Source organism: Balaenoptera acutorostrata, chromosome 12 (genome assembly GCF_949987535.1).
Source record: "Balaenoptera acutorostrata chromosome 12, mBalAcu1.1, whole genome shotgun sequence".
In the NCBI taxonomy this organism is placed as follows: Eukaryota; Metazoa; Chordata; class Mammalia; order Artiodactyla; family Balaenopteridae; genus Balaenoptera; species Balaenoptera acutorostrata.
Genome location: NC_080075.1, coordinates 46,521,523 through 46,541,977, shown reverse-complemented (window position 1 = coordinate 46,541,977; position 20,455 = coordinate 46,521,523). Strand labels below are relative to the sequence as shown.

Here is a 20,455-nt window from a genome sequence, read left to right as displayed (position 1 = left end):
TGCACTTCATCACAGAATCCAGCTCTCAGAGCTATTAAGTCAATTTAAAAGCACAAGCGTCTGCTATTTGTTGGGGGTTGATTCACCCTTCAGTCCACACTGGCAATTTATCTCCAGGGCTGTCTCTAATGTCTTGTTGTAGATTGTGTCATCTTGAATTTAAAGAAACATACATAAAATTTGAAGCAAGATTATACCAAGTAAATACAGGTATGTGATTGTGTGTGTATATATATATGTATATGAGCCATATATGTACTTTAAAAATAGATGAATCTTCAAAAAAAAGATACATTCTGTATGATTCCATTTATATAACACTCTCAAAATGAACACTGTAGAGACAGAGACAAGATCAGTGGTTGCCAGGTATTAGGGACAGGGTGACTAAAAATGGAACACTTTTTGGTGATGGATCAGTTCCAGATCTTGACTGTGGTGGAAGTTATACAAATCTTTACATGTGACAAAATTTTATAGAACTAAACACACACACACAAAGAAAAAAAGAAAAATAATCCCAGCATAATACATAATCATAGTACATGATTATGTATTATAACATGTATTAAATCAAATACGCACAAATACAAAAAATAAAGTAGAAAGCAAATAAAACATGTATTGCTAAGATTTGGGGTAGACTTATTAGCTGTAGCTGGATAGGCAAATTATTACAGTTATTTAATCAAGTCCTATTTATGTGCAATGTCAGTTGAAATAGGTTTATTGAAGTTTTCTGCTTTCATATGGTGTTTAGTGCTTAGTAATGAATAATAATGCATTTGAATTCCCTACAACTATGTTATGATTTCAGTACCTTGCATTTTGCTTCAGGCTTCATCAGTAATTTCACGTGGCTCTTCCTATGATCAAGGCATTAAAAATCTTAAGTTAACAAAGGGTTATTTTTTTGCATTAGAACAGGACATAGCTTTAATGCATGAGTTTATAAATGCTCATTCCTGTTGTGGACATTAGCCTCTGTGTGGTTAGTCATCAATAACACAGAATTTATGGGAAATAACTCTTTCTCTTTCCCTTTATCACCATCATCCCACTTCGATATGAGTATTGACTGACTGATTTTCAGAAGTGTAGGGGTAACTAAGAAGACCACCTTTCTCTTAGTTTCTGACTCTTGATTTTCTTGAAAACATTAACTTCTTATACATAAGCAGTCTTGATAGATCATGAGGAGTTTAAGCTTATTTTGTGGGATCCCCTTTTGTGTTTATTGTCTCCCTTTTAATGATCCTTTGCACAAAATTCCCAGTGACTTCATAGGGCTGGGGTCCTATTTCTTAGAGTGAAAGTGATCTGATAAGTAAATAACATGACAACATGTTAAATAATCTATGGGCATTTTCATCTTAAGTGAGATCAGCAGAAAAAATAAAGGTAATCTATTGTGATAAATTATTTAAGCAATTCTTATACCTAAAACACCAGTAATTAAATATGACTAGGAAAATCTAAATAATAGCTCACTGGTATTGGAAGGAAATTAACCTAAAGGAATGAATTTCTAAAATGTAGTAGAACTTTAGTCACTATGGCACCTGGGAAGGAACAAGACTTTTTTTTAGGGATGCATGCAGTTGGCTTTTTTCATACTGTTCGAGTTATGATGATCAAGTCATCACATAACTCAAGCATGAAGATTTCCTTACCTCTGTATGTTCAATATATTGAAATTTTTAAAAGTGAAACAGAATTTGGGGAATCTATGGATCTTAGCATCTCCACCAGATTTTAAGTTCTCTGATAGCAGTGTCTTTTATAGCTTTGTGTCTTAGAACTATTTAGTAGATATTTAATATATGTAATATATTTAATAGTAGATATTTCATAAAGATGAGCACGTTTAATGAGTATATTGATATCACCAGAATATTTAGATGCAAATATACTCTTGCACAGGTGAGAGCAATCACTGATTGCTATATATTCATGTTCTCAGATCTCTGATTCTCCTTAACTGATATCACATTCAGCAACAATATAGCATTAATTGCCTCATATTGTTTGCCTTGATATTCTTTAAGAGGTCATTTGGGATATTAATGTTAAGTTTTTTATACCTGTGTAAAAAGTTCTACTATATGTTCATTTCTCAAACATGCTTCCTTGCTTAAAAAGTGACCATCTATGCTTTGGGAAAATGGCAATCTGTTCTACAATGGGCATCTATGGTTATTATTCAAAGAGAAAACTTAATATTGCTTTTCAACAAAAATAGCAGGTGGCTGATATACAACCCATCATTATCAATAATGCTTTTACTACATTTATGGGCTTATATTTCCAAGTTTCATTCCCAGGAGTAGAAAAATGACCATATATTATTCTGCTCTAAAATAATCCTAAACTCTGAATTCTAAAATTATTGAAATAAAAGGTTTTAATTCTTTTTCATTTTTATTTTAAAAACTCCATGTCGCAAAATAGAGTTCAGCAAACTTTTTCTGTAATGGGCCAGACAGGAATTATTTTTGGCTTTGCAAGCCAGTCAGTTTCTGCTTCAACTACTCAGCACTGCCCTTGTAGGGAAAATAGCCATAGACCATATGGAAATGAATGGGCGTGACTGGATTTAGCCCACAGGGCTTAGTTTGCTAATCCCTGTTATAGACACTGTTAAAGGAATGTTAACCAGAAGAACAAACAAATTTTTTTTTTGCTTTATTTTGTGGAGAAAGTTAATGTTACAGAGGAGAGTCGCCTGGAAGCACTATTGAGATCTCAAAATGTTGGCAGTGACAAACGTTTAGGAGATTAGTAATAAACCTATGGAATCTGCAGGTACTGACACACAGAGTTGGCACTTGCTTTGAACAGAAAATCAGGTCCTCTCATCCCAGGTGAAAGGAGAATAACCTCGTTTTAGTGATATCAGTTGGTAAATGTCCATTGGCACTCTCCCAAGGTGATGTGTGTAGACCAGATGGTTAATTACAAGCACAAAGCCAAAGGCTGAGAAGTTTATTTTTGATAAGTTACTCATTGCCACCTCTTTGATACTAAAATGAGTATCAAATGAATATTAAAATGGGAACCATAGGCACTCAATTTCTGTATTAGATAAAGGAAAAAATAGCAATCCATTGTCCTTCCATTGAGACCAATCTAAATTGATTTTCCTCCTCATCTCCCGTTTACCTTGCCATGTGTCTCTCTTAAACCATAATTTCAGGAGTAAAAGTATTTATACATTTTTGCTGAGATCAGGGATTTTAATATGCTGAGCAACATATCATTCAAGGAGCTGACCTGCAATTTTCTGACTGATAATGGAAATGTTAATGTATTGTTAGCCTTCTTATTTTTGGCCTAAAGTGAGCTAATAACTAGAATCATTATGTTGTGCCTGTAAAGTGTGTAGGCAAAAGGGAAGGTGTAGAAGTTGAAGTCTATTTTTCAAGTTAATTATAATATTGGAAAAATGAATTAGCTGGAAGGAAAAATCCAATTTCATACCCTTTTGCTGGTAAAAGGGGCAATGGAATAACCAATTTCTGAGCTCCGTAATGCTATTCTTTGGACAAGTTTATTGCAGAAAGTTTTCCCATTAATCTATGTCTTGTAGTTATTAGTACAACACTCGCTACTGTGGAACCTAAGATTTCACTGAGTGAAATGAACCATTTCTCCAGACTTGTTGTCAGTCTCTCTGCCCTGATGCTCTCATGTTGCCATGACATTCCAAAGAGCAGTTACCCAGTCACCTTCTAGCTCTGTGCCTGCAAGGCTCATACTGAGTCTGAAGGAGAGTGAGAGAAAAGATGAAAAAGAAACCCCAGGGGGTGGTGCTCAGGAAGTGTCCTGTTGCTTCTCTAGGGGCAGATCTGTGACTTGCATTCTTAAGGGGAGGGGTGTTGCCACCCCCAGGAGGGTGGGAGGGATCAGTGTTTGAAGGACACAGAAATCCAAGGCCTTACAATGGCTTGTGGCCTCCTAATGATCACAGCACACAGATAAACAATATATCTGTGACATTAAAATGTCAAGGAAGAGCAATTAGGAAAAAAGTCTAAAAAGACTCATTAGATGGGTGATAATGAAAAAAAGGTTAAGAAACACTGCTCTGTGGGGAAGAAAGAGGGTCCCTTTTGCCTCTTTTCTCAACCTTTCCAAAGCACTTGATTTGATCAAGTGGACACTGGACACCCATCTGCTGGTGGATGGTGTCTAAATCCCCAAGGTGCCCCAAGTTTGCCTTGATGTAGGCAGGGGGAGAGACCTAATCCCTAAAGCACTGGTCCTTACATATTATTCTCTGGTTCCAGTTCTCCAGATCCATGAGCTAGAGGCTGAAAAACCAGTCGAATATTAGATGTGGTATTTTGTGCTACCGTATAGAATAGCATACATAGAGTTATTTGTGAGGAGAGACTCTAAAATACTTGAAAATCTTGGGGGCATTTTTATGCTGGCCAGTTTTACTGTCTTTAGAGGAAAGGATTGGGTTTTTCTTTTCCAACAGAACAATTTAAACTTAAATTCTTTGTAAATGTGAAAATTCCAAATAACACCCCCCTTCTCTAATATGTTACTATAGGTAGGGGAAATGGTGAAGGAAACACATCAGCTAGTCTTTCCTTGGTCCAGCCTTCTCCCTCTGTAAGGACAATGAGTTTCAGTGAAAACTGAGTGCTCTGGAAGACTGAGGACATTTTTCCGATATGACTCCTGTGCATACATCATCCCCGGTTCTCGGTTTCTGGGGTAAAAGAGCAGCTGTGCAGTGTGGACCTTGAGTAGTTGAAGGTCCAATTAACAGAGTCTCGGGCTGACATGTTCACACTCAGAAACCTCTTTGAATACAGGCTATGTGGCAGTTCCTGAAAGGATGTTCTCACCTCTGAGGCTGAGCTCTGTCAGTCAGGAATTGATTAAAAAAAAAAAAAAAGCCATTGGCGAAATTTGGGGATGACATTAGAATCCAATGATCCCTAGAGAAATGCAAATCAAAACTACAATGAGGTATCACCTCACACCGATCAGAATAGCCATCATCAAAAAATCTATAAACGAGACTTCCCTGGAGGCGCAGTGGTTAAGAATCTGCCTGCCAATGCAGGAGACACGGGTTTGTGCCCTGGTCTGGGAAGATCCCACATGCTGTGGAGCCACTAAGCCCGTGTGCCACAACCACTGAGCCTGCGCTCTAGAGCCCGCGACCCACAACTACTGAGCCTGCGTGCCACAACTACTGAAGCCCGCGTGCCTAGAGCCCGTGCTCCCCAACAAGAGAAGCCACCGCAATGAGAAGCCTGCGCACCGCAATGAAGAGTAGCCCCGCTCGCCGCAACTAGAGAAAGCCCGTGCACAGCAATGAAGACCCAACGCAGCCAAAAATAAATTAATGAAAAAAGAAAAATCTACAAACAATAAATGCTGGAGAGGATGTGGAGAAAAGGGAACCCTCTTGCACTGTTGGTGGGAATGTAAATTGATACAGCCACTATGGAAAACAGTATGGAGGTTCCTTAAAAAACTAAAAATAGAACTACCATATGACCCAGCAATCCCATTACTGGGCATATACCCTGAGAAAACCATAATTCAAAAAGAGTCATGTACCACAATGTTCACTGCAACACTATTTACAATAGCCAGGACATGGAAGCAACCTAAGTGTCCATTGACAGATGAATAGATAAAGAAGATGTGGCACATATATACAATGGAATATTACTCAGCCATAAAAAGAAACGAAATTGAGTTATTTGTAGTGAGGTGGATGGATCTAGAGTCTGTCATACAGAGTGAAGTAAGTCAGAAAGAGAAAAACAAATACCGTATGCTAACACATATATATGGAATCTAAAAAACGGTACTGATGAACCTAGTGGCAGGGCAGGAGTAAAGACACAGATGTAGAGAATGGACTTGAGGACACAAGGAGGGGGAAGTGTATGCTGGGGGAAGGGTAAGCTGGGACAAAGTGAGAGAGTAACATTGACATATATACACTATCAAATGTAAAATAGCTAGTGGGAAGCAGCTGCATTGCACGGGGAGATCAGCTCCGTGCTTTGTGACCACCTAGAGGGGTGGGATAGGGAGGGTGGGATGGAGATGCAAGAGGGAGGGGACATGGGGATATATGTATAGATATAGCTGATTCACTTTGTTATACAGCAGAAACTGACGCGACATTGTAAAGCAATTATACTCCAATAAAGATGTTTAAAAAAATTTTTTTTAATTAAAAAAAGAATCTAATGATCCCTCTTCTTTGCCATATATTTTTGCAGAGTGAATCATTCTACAGAAGGGGAGAGATTAATTTGAGGTCAAGCAGATATTTATCAGTGCCAGGCAGTGCTCCCAACGTTGCCAGGAAGTAAAAAGCAGTCTGAGTATGATGGAGATAAGAAAGTATAAACCCAACTGCAATAAAAGAGCAGAATTTGAGAGTGTCATAAGAAAAACACGAGAATGGATAGTCAAAAAAAAATAGATTACACCTGATTGGAAGGACTAGGAGAGGCTTCCTGAAGAAGTGACATGTGAGGTAGGCCTGCAAATAAGGATCGGATTGGAAGGCAGGATGGTGGGAAGCATGTTCCAGGGGGAGGGGATGAGGGGAGCAGAAGCTCATCACTGGGAAAGCACCAGGTGTGTTAAGGGAACAAGCAGCTGCTTCTTGGACTAGGAAGTTACAGGTGATATCCGAGCGCACAGTTTCCTCTGGTGGAGGGCAGATTGGAATCTACCTCGTAAATGTGGAGGAAGGAGGAGCAGAGCTAGCAGAGGCTGCAAGCTTAGACAGCTCTTTAGAAGGCCTGACATGGAGTTCAAGTTCAGAGTAGCTCACTCTGCAGTAACCCCGTATGCATCTCAGTTTTGCAAGGTTGTGTGAGCTGACCTTGATTGCAGGGCCAGACATCTTGGTATCTGTGTGAGAGACCCAGCACTGGAGGGGCATGGAGGAGAGTTTCAGAGAGAAGCGCTCTTTTCTCTGTCACTACTCAGAATTCAGTGGGTGTCTCTGAATCCAAGATGAAGTCCCAGAGGAAATGTGTGACTCAGGTTGAATGGGCTCCAGAACACAGCCTGGAGGTCCCTGGCTCTGCTAAGGGAGTAGGACTCCTCCCCTGGTTTTCTTGGGGGCCATAATCAAGTCCTGACCTCTCTGGACTTCCTTTTCCTGGTCTTGTGGATGGTCTATTACCTTCTCTATATCAAGATCCAGTGAGGCTCTAAAGTGATCATATATGTGAGGGCACTTTGAAAAATTTTATTTCTAAGGTAGTATGAGCTGGTAGTTTTGATTAATAAATTATAAATTTTTTAATGAGCTCTTTGCTTCATTGGCCTAAAATACAGAATCTGAGCCTTTAGGGGTTATGTTAAACTCATAGATCAATTGAATGTAAACATTAGAAGGGACTTCAGTACTAGTTCTCCTCATCTGCTGAAAGGCAGCCCATCATAGTGGTCAAGAGTACAGACGCTGGAAATAGACTGAGAATGTCCGAATCCCATCTTTGCTACTTATGAGTTACATGATTTTGAGCAAGATTATTTTAACCACTTCGTGCCTCAGTTTCCTCATCTGTAAAGTGGGGAAGAAAAAACACTCTCTATCTCACAGAGTTGTTGTGAGGGATAAGTGAATATGTGCAGCGTCCTGAGAATCTCCACATCGTCAGTGCTATATGCACTGGTACAGCCAGTTCAGTGGGCTCGCTTTTGCAGGTGAGGAGACTGAGGTCTGGAGAGGTGAAGTGACTTGCTCCAGGCATTCATTTGCTTGGTGGCTGGGCCAGGACTAGAACATGTTTACTGTCCTCTCTTTATTCAGTAAGCAGGATTTGCTATTGGTGAACATTTTAAAATGAAGAAAAAGCTGCCAAAATCTTTCAGGTATCAAGAGGGAAAAAGTCAGGTATCTTCAGGGAGAAAGAAGAGCCTTTCAGAAAGAACTGCGGAAGATGTGTCCTTACGTGTAGATTAACACTGGGTAAATTCTCTGAGAGCCATTCACACTGAATCTACCCCCGTGGATGCCTTTTCTCATCCTCCTGAGGCACTTACATCACATGTGCAGGTCTGGGTCTTTTGGCACATTGAATGAAAATTACGCAAGGTTCTCCCTTGGCTATAGGAAGAAATAAATTGTAGCCTGTTGCCTTGAGGGTACAGTTTACATTTCTTCATACTTGTATTCTAGCACAGCATCTAATAGGGACTCAGTAACTGTCCACTAAATTGACATGGAACAAAACAGTGTTCAGCTTGTGACACTGGAGAAAAGTTCTGCTTGTGCAGCCTCATTGTTGCCTACTAGAGACATTCATTTCCTATTGTTTCTATCCAGTTCAGGCACTCAAACAGGATGTAGTGAGGGGCTCCTTCCTGGGTCCCTCGGGAGAGCCTCCAGACCTCTCAGGACCTCAGTTTATGTACCCATGAATCTATGAAAGGGGAATAATAATCTGGACAATATCTTTCAGATAAATGAGAATCGATATGCAAAATGCTTAACCAGCTGAGGGTAGCGATGTTAGGAAGCATGTGAGATGTTGGGAAATAGTAAAACAGCAGGAAAACACCACCTGGCAGCCTGCACGTGGGAGCCTGGCTGGACAAGGAAGTCAGCCTCAGAGAGGATGTGAGAACACTGCATAACTAGAGAGGGACTCAGTGGGGTCTTCCACCCCCCCTTCTGTTCCTCAGAGGCTCAGGAAAGACAGGTGGCCAAGGGCTCCAGGACCTGGAAGAGGCATATCCCTGTCCTGCTTGCCTTTGCCAAGAAGCAGTATGGAAGCACTCTAGCGTGCAGGTGAGGCCAGCTCCAGGTTAATGTAAGTCAGGGTCCCACTCACATTTGTGGGCCACTTGGCATTCTGTTCCACGTTAATGGTAAAATGAGAAGACAAATTGTGCGTGTGTGTGTGTGTGTGCATGCACGCACACACCCACAAGGCCGACTTTTTTTCTCTTGATCTGTGTTTCTATTTCTTAACGATAAAATCTTTTCTTTTATGAAACGACAGTGTTGATGGATGGTAGTTAAAAACAAAAAATAAAGCCTCTTTACTGGGAAAAAAAAGTTGGTGCCCTATTTTGAACCCCATGATAATATCTATCTATACATCTATCTAACTCTCTCTCTCCCTGTCTGTCTGTCTATCTATCTATCTATCTATCTATCTATCTATCATTTATCTATCTATCTATCGCTAGCTGTCTTTACTGATGTGTGAAATCCAAAAATCTGGGATCTGCCTGTGGAAACGACTTGTCTAGGCTCCATGAACACAGAAATTAAGTAGTGGTGCTACTTTAATTGGAGGCTGAAAGCTGTTGGAGGCTTCGAAGAGCCGTTCAGAGGCTGGAGTTCAAAGTCAAAGGTAGGATTTATGTTCTGACTCCAGGCCATTAAAGGGCAATATGTTAAAAAGTAACACTATTTATAGGAGTCATTGGTTGGGTATCTTCTGGAACAGTGCTAGGAAGTTTATATATTTTTACGTTTAAGATTTATAACAATCCTGGAGATGGGTGAATTATCCCCATTTAATAATGAAGAAACTGAGGCTCACAGGTACATTAGTTTGCCCAAAATTACCTAACAAAGAAGCTGCTGAGCTGGAATTTTAAAGCCCGTGTTATCTGTTCATAATGTGGGCTTTATACAAATAGCTACGGCATATGCAGGTCTTATTGTTTTCCAGGCACTGTGCCTAAGCTCTTTATATGCATTATATTATTCAGATATTATCAGAACCCTATGAGGTATGTATTATTATTATTATTATTATTCCCACTTTGCAGAAAAGTAAATTGAGGCTGAGAAAGGCTAAATTATTTGCTTGGGGTCACAGCTAATAAAAGCATAGTTGGCACCTGAACCAATCTGTCTGTCTGGCTCTAGGGTCCATGCACTTCACCATTAGACTAAGTTGTTACGCAACAGTACAAGCTTCCTGGGAAAGGGATTATGTCTCTTTGTATGTCTTGGCTATCTCTTAGCTCATCCAAGATCGGAGAAGAGAAAGGACCACCTAAGTGCTGGCAGAGAGGTGAGGATTTGGAATTTATGGAAAGGGCTTCTCTGGATATAGAGAATGATGGTGAAAGGCAAGACATTTTCCTCCTTAATAGCAGGAAACTAGAGTTGCTTTGTAGTTGAATAAAATAGGAAAAGTGCTATTCTTATGGGCCCATATAATCCATACAAACTAGGAGACTATGTCAAAATGAAGTGAGAAGACTTCCCTGGTGGTGCAGTGGTTAAGAATCCGCCTGCCAATGCAGGGGACACAGGTTCGAGCCCTGGTCCAGGAAGATCCCACATGCTGTGGAGCAACTAAGCCCTTACGCCATAACTACTGAGCCTGCGCTCTAGAGCCTGCAAGCCACAACTACTGAGCCCACGTGCCGCAACTACTGAAGCCCATGTGCCTAGAGCCCATGCTCCGTAACAAGAGAAGCCACTGCAATGAGAAGCCCGCGCACTGCAACTAGAGAAAGCCCACGCGCAGCAACGAAGACCCAATGTAGCCAAAAATAAAATAAATAAAATAAATTAATTTAAAAAATAATGAAGTGAGAACCAGAGCAGAGGACAGGAAGGTGAAGGAGTGATGTCTAGAAATCACAAGCATTTCTGAACAAGCGAGAAACCCTTTGCACAGTGGAAAGGTGGTGGTACATTTTCGAGGTACAAGGAGTGAAATCCAGAGAAGGGAAATCTATCACAGTACCTCCTCCAAGTGGGGCCACAGCTGGGGAGCATCCTCGTCACCTGGCATCGTATTAGAAATGCAGATCTGGGGGTCTACTGAATCAGCTTCTCAAGAGGTGAGATCCACAAATCTGTGCTTCTTATGCATGCTACAACTTGAGTAGCACTGTGTTACAGTCATCTTCCCAGGTCCTGTCTCATGTCAGCCCTGGCAGTGCTCCAAGCTTTAGAACACCACATCACCCCGAGATGCCAGGTGGCCCATGCTGGACCCCTGAGCACTCATCACTCATTTGGCACTGAATCTGATGCTCTGGACCATGGTGCTTCGCTATCACTCTCTGTAACTGCTCAACAACTACTAGAGACATTTCTGCAGCAGGTTCTGTAGGAGACATCCTTACATCCCACATGTGAAGATACCAATTAGAGGAGATGACAAGTCACATCTATTTCTGGCACATGAGGAAGAACTGATTGTGATTGTGAAAATTCCTCTATGTTTAACCTTTTAGTAACACTTTCTCTACAAAGTGAGAAAGAAGCCTACTATAAGGCAGAGAATCCAATGGCTCTGTGTTTCAAGAGGAAAAAAAGAGCTTTTAAAAATAGTAAGTAGCTAAGGGTAAGTGCTTGAATTTATTGCCTAAAGAGGAAGAATTTCATGTCCATTTTGGAATGAATGAAAGTGAGTGACTTGTTCTGTTGCCGGAAGATTTGACCTAATGTATCCCCCGTGCTTTGCTTTCAATTTGTCACTGGCCTGGAGAGCACTCAAAGGGTCACCTGGCAGGATCTCAGAAGGTGATACTTCTAAATATCTCCCTCATCAAAATCCAAAATGCCTGAAGTGCCATCATTAGAGATGCCTTGTTTATGGCTAAATATTTCATCCAGGTATCTTTCTTAACAGATCAGGGGAAAATATGGCCTACTGATGTTAAAACCCCCATGTGAGATGGGACTCTGGGCAGCTGGGGCATCTGGGGATGATGGGGAGGGAATGAGAAAGGAGAGAAATTATGCAGAAAGGGAAAGAGTAACTTTCCTAAGGTGTACCTCGTGTGAACCCATCACTCTCCCTAATACTTCTTTGAGCCCCAGCTAACCAGCCTAGAACCAGCTTTAGAAGTTCATAGCCCTGCCTTCCTTAAATGCCCCTATCAGGGAGCCCTGACCTGAGAATACAATTGGTCCTTTTGGCTTTGGTCTATAACTGAGGAAAGGGCAATTTCCTTACCAGTGAGGGGCACTGCTGTCAGCTTGCTGTGGGCAGTGCTAGATATTCCCCTTCCTTCTCTCATCTGGTTATATGTATCCAGGTTACATGCTAGACCCTGATGCATGCCTTCTTAGGTCTCTTACCTTCTTTTCCAAATATTATCTCTACCACTGACTATTCCACATCTAGAACTGTGCTCTATGGGTTTTGAGGACTTCAGGAATCCCTTCTAAAATAAAATATCCCTGTGTGTGGTTATATTTTGTTTTATTTTCTGTTATCCCCTTAATCATCAGTTAATAACAGCAGATTTTGCTCATTGAGAGCAAGGAGACTATTTGGGGAGATTGTGATATGATACCAAAATGTTTCACTCTCAAGAATGGCAGGACTCTGTAGAGATGTAGAAAGGACAATAGAGAATAAAGAAAAGTGAAAAAAATAGAACTTGCCAAGATAATTACTGACAGCAGCTATGTGATGAATTGTCTCATAAAACAGTAGTGTTGTAAGAGACCCAGGTATTTGTAAATGCGGATAATTTAAGGCTTTGGGTCTTTTAAAAGTTGCTCTTTAATAAGATTTGATATTTAGATGCATTTTCTACAGCTTTATTATATAATTATTTGTATGATATGTTATATATCATAGATAGATAATATATAATACTTTATTAAATGTATTTAATTTATTTAGATGTAGCAGGGGATAAAATATGGAGGAATTCCTGAAGGAACAAAATTTTAAACGAACGTTTCAAAGGAGGAGGAATTGAAGAGAGGACTGGCATTTAGAGAGGGTGGCGAAAGCCCAGGGAGGGTGAAGTCACGCATAGGAGGCTGCAGGTTGCTTGACTAAGGCAGAGTGGCCAACAGGGCGAGGCCAAGTGGAGGGACCAGCTGATGAAGCAACCCGAGTGGTAACCTTGGGAGGTGGATCCAGAGATTTCCAGGGAGCTCATGAGCAGAAAGATGACTCAATATGAAGAGTGTGAGGGAAGGGCTGGAGAGGCAGCTAGGCCGGTACTGACGGGGGGAGACAGAGGACTGCAGGGGAGTGAAGTGGCCGGTTACTCCCAGATCACAGGAGGGTGAGTCTGAGAAAGGGACAGAAAAATTGTCTCCGCCTTCCTCTTGAGGTGGGAGCCGGGGGCAGTCTACTCTCAGTTCCCTTTATGCTTCTCTCATCAAGGCAACTTCTTGGACATAGATGATGAGACTCAGGGGGATGGTTCCCTGTGGCTAAGGCTGCAGACTGGGCCAAGTGGCTCTTTCAGGGGATCTTAACCCATCTCCCATGAAGGGGCTCAGGCTCCCTTCTGTGTGTCTGTTGAGATGAACCATTAGCAGAGCCATCATGTCCAGGGAGCTGAAAGTCTCTTTGCCTGGTGGTAGACCCATGGCAAATGCATCCATCAGGCTGGTGGCTGGCTCCCTTTTGGGAGCCCCCCAAAATGATAATAATCATTTTTTTTAACATTCCAGATTAAAATAACTAGCCCAAATCTCAAAGTGGCTCTTCAAATAAGTGGGCAAAGTGTCTTAATCACTCATTTTCAAAAGATCTCCTTCCATACCCCTGAAAATTAATCTAGAGGCTGTCTTTCTTTGAGAATAGAGAAGCAAAGAGAGAAAACTCATTTCAATCTGACTTTTAGTCAGTTTTAGAGGGACAAGGTCGCAATTGATGTTTGAAGGGAAAAAATAGAGCCCCAGATGCTTCGTGGAGCCAGGAAAGCTTCCATTTTCTTCTCAGCCTTAAAGAACACACCCTCAGGAAGATGACTGAAGCCTGGGAAATTATGAATATCAAATTAACTAAATAAGAAAGCCAGTGAACAGCTGCAATTTTCTGCCATGAGGCTTTTTGTTTTGTTTTATTTTTTCCTATTTAAGGGATAGGAAACCTTTTATGCATTGGGTTTTCCAATTGATTCCAAGAGTATATTATACTAATAGATAGTAGCTTTACAAAATAAAAAGATGTTTGGCTTTCTATTCTGAATTTCAGGCATGGGGGTGCATCACCACTGTTATACCACACTTATTCACTCTGATGAAAGAAAAGAAGATTAAGCATCAAAAGCTGAAGGTCATCCATACAGTTGTCGCAATAGCAATCTGTGTACCTTTAACCCTGTGGAGGAAAAGTAATTACCCTTTGGCTTCTGGTGACCTCAACTAACCTTTGTTGAAGGGCCAGAGAAAATAAAGGCTGACCATCAGCTTGCCCTCGCTGCCCTGGGCTTAACCTGCTGTGTGAATGAAGAACAACCCAACAATAGGATGAGAGGATGTTGCCATGGAAATAGCCCTGGACGAAGGAGCAAAAATCAGAAATTTATCACGATTAATTGTTTTATTAAGAACCTCCCATCTTTTGGATTATTCCCTGGGGAGGGGGGAGGATGTGCTCTCATTTAGATCTTATAGGAGAAAAATTCTGCTCAAATAAATGAAGCAGCCCATACAGTAAAACCATTAAGTTGTAGCTAGAACTAGACAGCTTTTTGAGAGGATTTATATCTTCACATAATCTATACAGATGCAAATGCGAACAGCCAGGATGAGGGCCTAGGAAGCTCACGCTACCAGGCAAATCAGTTGAGGTGCAGGTTTGGGCATCTGTCTTTGAATATTTTCAAAGCAGATGTTGCCTGTGCTTCCATGCCTGGGCAAGGTCTGGAAAGTATAGGTAATCATATTTAACAGCATATCAGTGAACAGAAATGCAATGTCACTTTTTGTTGTCCTTATTTAACCTTTATGTTAAATAGAATCTAAGTTCTATGTGTTTTTAAGGTGAGTTCATTCAGATTAGAGAATAGAAACTTGCCATCCAATTATGTTCAGATTAAACTATACTAGCCCAAGATGCTCTGGCTGCTATAGGCTAATTGAAGGAAAAAGAAACCAAGTGAGTGAGAGACAGTTCTTTTATGGAGAGCCTGAAAGTTCTCGCTCAGGTATAAACAGACTTCTTTAGAAGTAATAATATTGATTTTTCACATTAGAATGTTTTCATTTATTTTATTTTTCGTTTTAGTGCAAGGATGAAATTAGACTTTTAGAAAGTAAAAATGTGGATGTTTTTATTAGCTCTTTTATTTATTTTTATTAAGTGGATTAATGAATCGTTAAGTAAATGAGAACTGGATATTACCTTTTCCCTTTCTTCCTTCCTCCCTCCCTCCCCCTCTCTCTCTCTCTCTCTTTTCTTTCTTTCTTTCTTTCTGTGGATGCTAGAGTAGCAATGTGAAACACTCATTTGTTGTATTTCCTAAATAGTGAGTTATTCATGTTAATCAGTTTTTAAAATAATTTGAGGTACTAAAACAAAGCAGGTGGATAAGCTCAGATATTGATTTTCTCTTTAATGGTTATTTCATCAATGAAACTAACCACTGATAAAGGAGAAAAAACCATAGCATGTGTCTACTGAAGACCCCGTTCACAATGAGAAGTTTTTTTTTTTTTTTTTTTTGTCATGGCATAAGATGCCAACCTGAGTTTCATTTATGCATTTTAACTCCAGGTGTTTACAGGAACTTAATCTCATCCTGGGGAGAAGGATTATTCAGCTTTTATTAGAACTTAGAAAGTTTATGTTTAATAGATATAAACTTTTCAAACAAAAGGATGCTGTTTGCAATCTGTTAACTAACAATGAAATCCAATTCTTGGGCTTCCTGTTTACTCATCTCCTGCCTGCCGTTAGTTTATCACTCATTCTCTGTGTTTCTCCTATTGTTGGGGCCAGAATTCTCTGTGTGCTGACACTCCAGGTACCTGCGGCCTTAAGGCCCATCTCAAATAATATAGTAGACGTGGCTAGACTTAAATAAACTCTGTGGCCTTTGGCAGACTTTTACTCTTTTTCTCTGCTATAGATAGCAGTTTTTTCTTAAGTGGCGGCAACACATCTCTAAAAATAAACCTGCAACAAGGTCCTGCTTGTGCTTACCTTAGAGTTCAGCAGCACCTTGCTTGTGATCATGCTTCTTCATTCCCATGTGCTTTAGTTTTTTGGGGGAGCCCATACCTGCTTGTAGGGCACTAAGAACGTTCCTTCTGGCTGTGGTGCCTGCAGCGCTGATCTTGGTCTTCAAGGTCCTCACTATATTGGGACCATCTCCAGATTTTCTGTGTTTATTAACCCTCAGCTGGACAGCTTGACTGAGGCAGTGGAACCAAAAGTGAAGACGGTAAGGGGTTTCTGTTGTTTTACCTGTTTGGGCCAATAGAAGAGTGAAAGAGAGAATGATGATCCAGATCAAAATGTAAAAACCAAGGTTTATCTGTCCTTACGTGAAGGCAGCAGATATCTACTTGGCCTCCCCCATTCAAAATGATTATGCATAGTTTCTGCTGGTTTGGGTCATCACTTTTGTATTAAAATTACTGAAAGATGTCTTACTACATATAGTTTACTTGTGGAGTGCATTGTTATTGCTCTAATTTTGTTTAGAGGAAAGACATCATATGCATTTATTTAATTTACATAGAAATCTTCCCAAAATAGTTTTGCAAAGAACAGGGTAGATCAAATCTCTCAGTGACTAGGTATTTAAATGAAGACATGAGAGTATTACTGATTTATAACTAATAGTGCTTCAACTTAACTGCTCTTCAATAACACCCATAAAAAATGATATTAAAGTATGAAGAGTCATTTAAAAGATGAGGACTACCGAGAATAGTTCTATATACTTTTCTAGTTCTCTACTCTTTGCTTCTAATCCTTAATCCTATGTATGCACACAACTGCTAAATAAATGTACTGCTAAATAAATGTAAATGAGGGACTAAATACAATATTCCAGAAACAAAAAGATAGTTATGCATTAAATGAAAGAAAAAATTAGATAACAAATATATATGTGGAAAAATGTTAAAATTGCCATTCTGTACACTTTGAATATATGTATTTAAAAAACAACATGGAATTTTGTTGTGAGAATTTAAGATAATTTTTAGAGAACTTACATATTTAAAAAAGCAACATGATATTTTGTCAACAGAGTGTACAATAATGTTGAGTTGAATGGATACTTTCAACTGAAGGGGGAAAAAAAAGCTATTTTAACAGCTTATGGGTATTAACACTACCAGCTCCAAATTAAGCATACATTAATGGCATGGCATTATTCTGCTACGTTCAGTATTTAAAATATCTTTGCAAGTATTATATGCAGTGTAATAGATCATATATAGAACATAGGATATTTTAGGGGAATACCTAACTGTGATATTAACACTGTATTTGGGTTAAAGGATGCAAAAAACATTGTTAAAAATTATATGGTATCAATGTTCCTCATCAAGGGATATACTTCAGTCTTTTTCAATAGACTGATAGAAATATAATGCTGTTAAGCTCCCTATAGTTTCAAGCACAATGTAGAAGGAAGGTAATTTACAAAAATAAATTTAGATCTATTTAAATACATCTCAAAAAACAAAGATATTCCCAAGAAATGATCATATATGCCTTTCACAAAGTCTTACATGGTTCATCCTGAGTTTGAAGCAGGGAGTAGGAATTTAATAAAACATGTCATTTAAAACTATATATTATGTCATTCTAAAGCAAACATTTAACCCAGTTTAAAGTCCCAACCACCAGAATTCCATATACAATAGTACCATGTATCCAGCTGGGAAGTAGCTGAATTCAGTGCCATCTAGTTGCACCTTCACACCACAAGCACATAAGTACAGTTAATATCGAAGCTTTGAGCAAGAGTATCAGTTACCCTAAAAGTTACCTTCAAGATTAAATACCTTTAAATGCTGCAGCGCTCTGGATTTCCAGTTAACCAAACTATATTTCCAGCAGAAACTCATGGAGTATAGAGTAGTTCTTGTCTGTAAGCCCTTCCTGCTGGTCTTCTTAGGAAGCGGTGCTGGAACGTTTTATTGCTTTTAAATCCTGTTGATAAATTGACTCTCTGTCAACTAGTACTTGTCGACCCATCACTAGCCTTTCTTAGGATGGAGATGACTGGAAGGTTGAAGGGCTACAGGCCATACATCATCTTCCCCTTCTCTGTGTACCTTAGTATGAACAAGGCATCAGGACTCTGAGGAAAGGAGGGAGAGCTGAGCCATCATATATTCCACAGATTGCAGGCTTTCCCTCTGTCCTGCAGTGCTGGAGAAGGGGATTATTGCTGCAGGAAAAAAAAAATCTGGCCACACTGTAGAAATAATCACCGCAGTTCAGCTCGCCCCCCACCTCCCTCTGTTCTCTCTCTCTCTCTCTGTGTCTCTCCCTCTCTCTCTTTCTCTCTCTCTGTGCGAGGCCCCAGCTGATTCAGGCTGCATCCATCCATACATAAATCATTCCCCTTATTCTATTGGTTACATGGTACATGGCAAGTATTGATTTTTTCCGTTGCCTCATTGCTGGAGAACACTTGGTTTTTGTGAGACAGAAAAAGAAAAAAAAGAAAAAAGAAAAAAAAAAGGACAGACCAAACCAAAAAAAAAAAAAAAAAAAAATCCTCACTGGAGTTTAGTCTAGATAAAAAATAATCAGGCAGATTTGTACCATCCTAACAACAAGCGTGTTCCAAAAAGAGCGTACTTTGAGGAGGCCCTTTCCTATCTGTTTGCATGTTCTTCCAGTATACTCTGTCTCAAAATAAAAAAGAACTGTTCCCAGTTAAGAAGAGCTCTGGGTTCAGGAATTAAGAACAGCATACAGAGAGGGAGACGGTCTCTCATTGTGCAGGGCAAGGAGTCATCTAATTGATCACCGTTAAACCAGGAAAAAAAGAAAGTTTAGTTAAAACACAGCTTGCTCTAAAAAGAATAAGGAGGCAAGAATAATGCCTCATGGCCAAATGACATGTATGGGACAGGAAGAAAGAGATGTTTCTCTAGGTTTATTTTTTGTGGTGATAAAATGTGCAAGTGTGCCTTGTTTGTGGGAAATGTAAATATAGAATGTGCCTCAGCTGTCAAAATATTGTGTCTTTTCATACTCAGAGACAAGACAGAGCCAAAAAAGTGAATTGGTCTTAGTTTAGGGTTCTGACATTTGGGTATCGGAGATAGAGTGTTCTTCAGAACCTAAGTTAAAACACCCAAGAGTCTTAACGTATGACTTGTTACAAAGACCAATTTGTTTTAAAGTGATAATGGCTCTTGGACTCAATCCAAAGGGGTTTTATTTCTGAAATATCAAAATGACTTCTTCATGAGGTAATCCGATCCAAAGAATCATTCCAATATACAAGGAGATTGTTGTAATGAGGAAATCATTATAAGAAGGTTATAGAGCAAATATAAGGAGTGAAAAGACAGTAAAAAGCCCAATTTTAATTTTGTAAACCTATGTGACAATTGATAGTCTAACAAAGGGTGAAGTTTAGGAACAAACACAGTTCAGCATGTACACAGGTGACAGGATATTTTCTTTTGGGTTCTACTTAGAGCCATCAACTAACAAATGTACCATGCACCAATTGCAGATGAGAAGTAGTAAGGGCTTCTTTAACCTACTTTAAGGTTTAAAAGAATTCCTCCTAACCCAAAATATTTACTCTGCACAATAAAAAGAGTCTATTAAGTTAAACTGTCACTAACCTCAGAAGTCAGACTAGGATTTCTCCTCTTTTGCCTCACAAAACTGTGCTGGGGAATTCTTTTTGTTCTTTTCATCTGTCAATTTACTTTGTGGCCATTGGTGCTTGGTTCATGTTTATGATAGGGTCTGCTCAATAGAAGATTCTGTGGTGCGGAGCTGCAAGGGGCATGTCCATGGGAGTTGTGGCCAGCCCATCCGGGTGTGTGGCCCTTCTGGGCACAGAATAATACATCTCTTTCTTCTTATTGTTAAGTTCATTTTATTGAAGGACTCTGAACATCTCTTTTTGTATAGAAGTACTAGTTTATCTAACTTGCCATTTCAAGGGAACCTCTGTGAATGAAGATGTGGAAGGAGGGAGACCTGCATGGAATTTTATCCAAATTAATGTTTTGTTGTGTTGTTTTGTTTGTGTGGCTCTTATCCTTTTGGGTTCCAATTTAGATGCATGTTCTCTCAGTAATCTCATGTCCACGTACCAAGGAGAGTAAGATGCCTCTCTACCTTCCTACATGGTGAAGGAGTCCATAAAGGACTTAGAGCATTTTAGATTTAAAAGGGAAACAGACAAGAAAATAACAACAAAAGCTATAGGAAACCCTTTGAACCTGACCTCTTCCTTTTCTCTGCCTCATCCTTTCCTGATCCAACAACTTGAGCAACTGTTTATTGACCACTTACTGTGGACCAGGGATTCGCTGGAACCAGGGAAGGCTGCCAAGCTAAATGCTGGTGCCCTATCCCAGCGCAGGGACCTATCCCAGCAAACATCCAGTGTCCAGGCTGCTGCCCAGCAGAGGCGCGTCTCTCGCGTGGTGAGCCTTCGGCTGCGTCACTCCTTTGCGCTCTCTACAGGCCGCTTCTCTAGAAAAGTCATATAATTACATTAAGTATTAATACCCTTTTATCTTCATTAACTGTAACAAGATTTAAGT

The 20,455-nt window shown here is 39.9% G+C and overlaps 1 long non-coding RNA gene across 1 annotated transcript in view; it reads left to right on the top strand.

Moving 5' to 3' along the window:
- LOC130709353 (uncharacterized) overlaps window positions 1-20,455 on the top strand; it is a 217,054-nt gene that overhangs the window by 155,498 nt on the left and 41,101 nt on the right. The gene's annotated exons all lie outside the window — the stretch shown is intronic.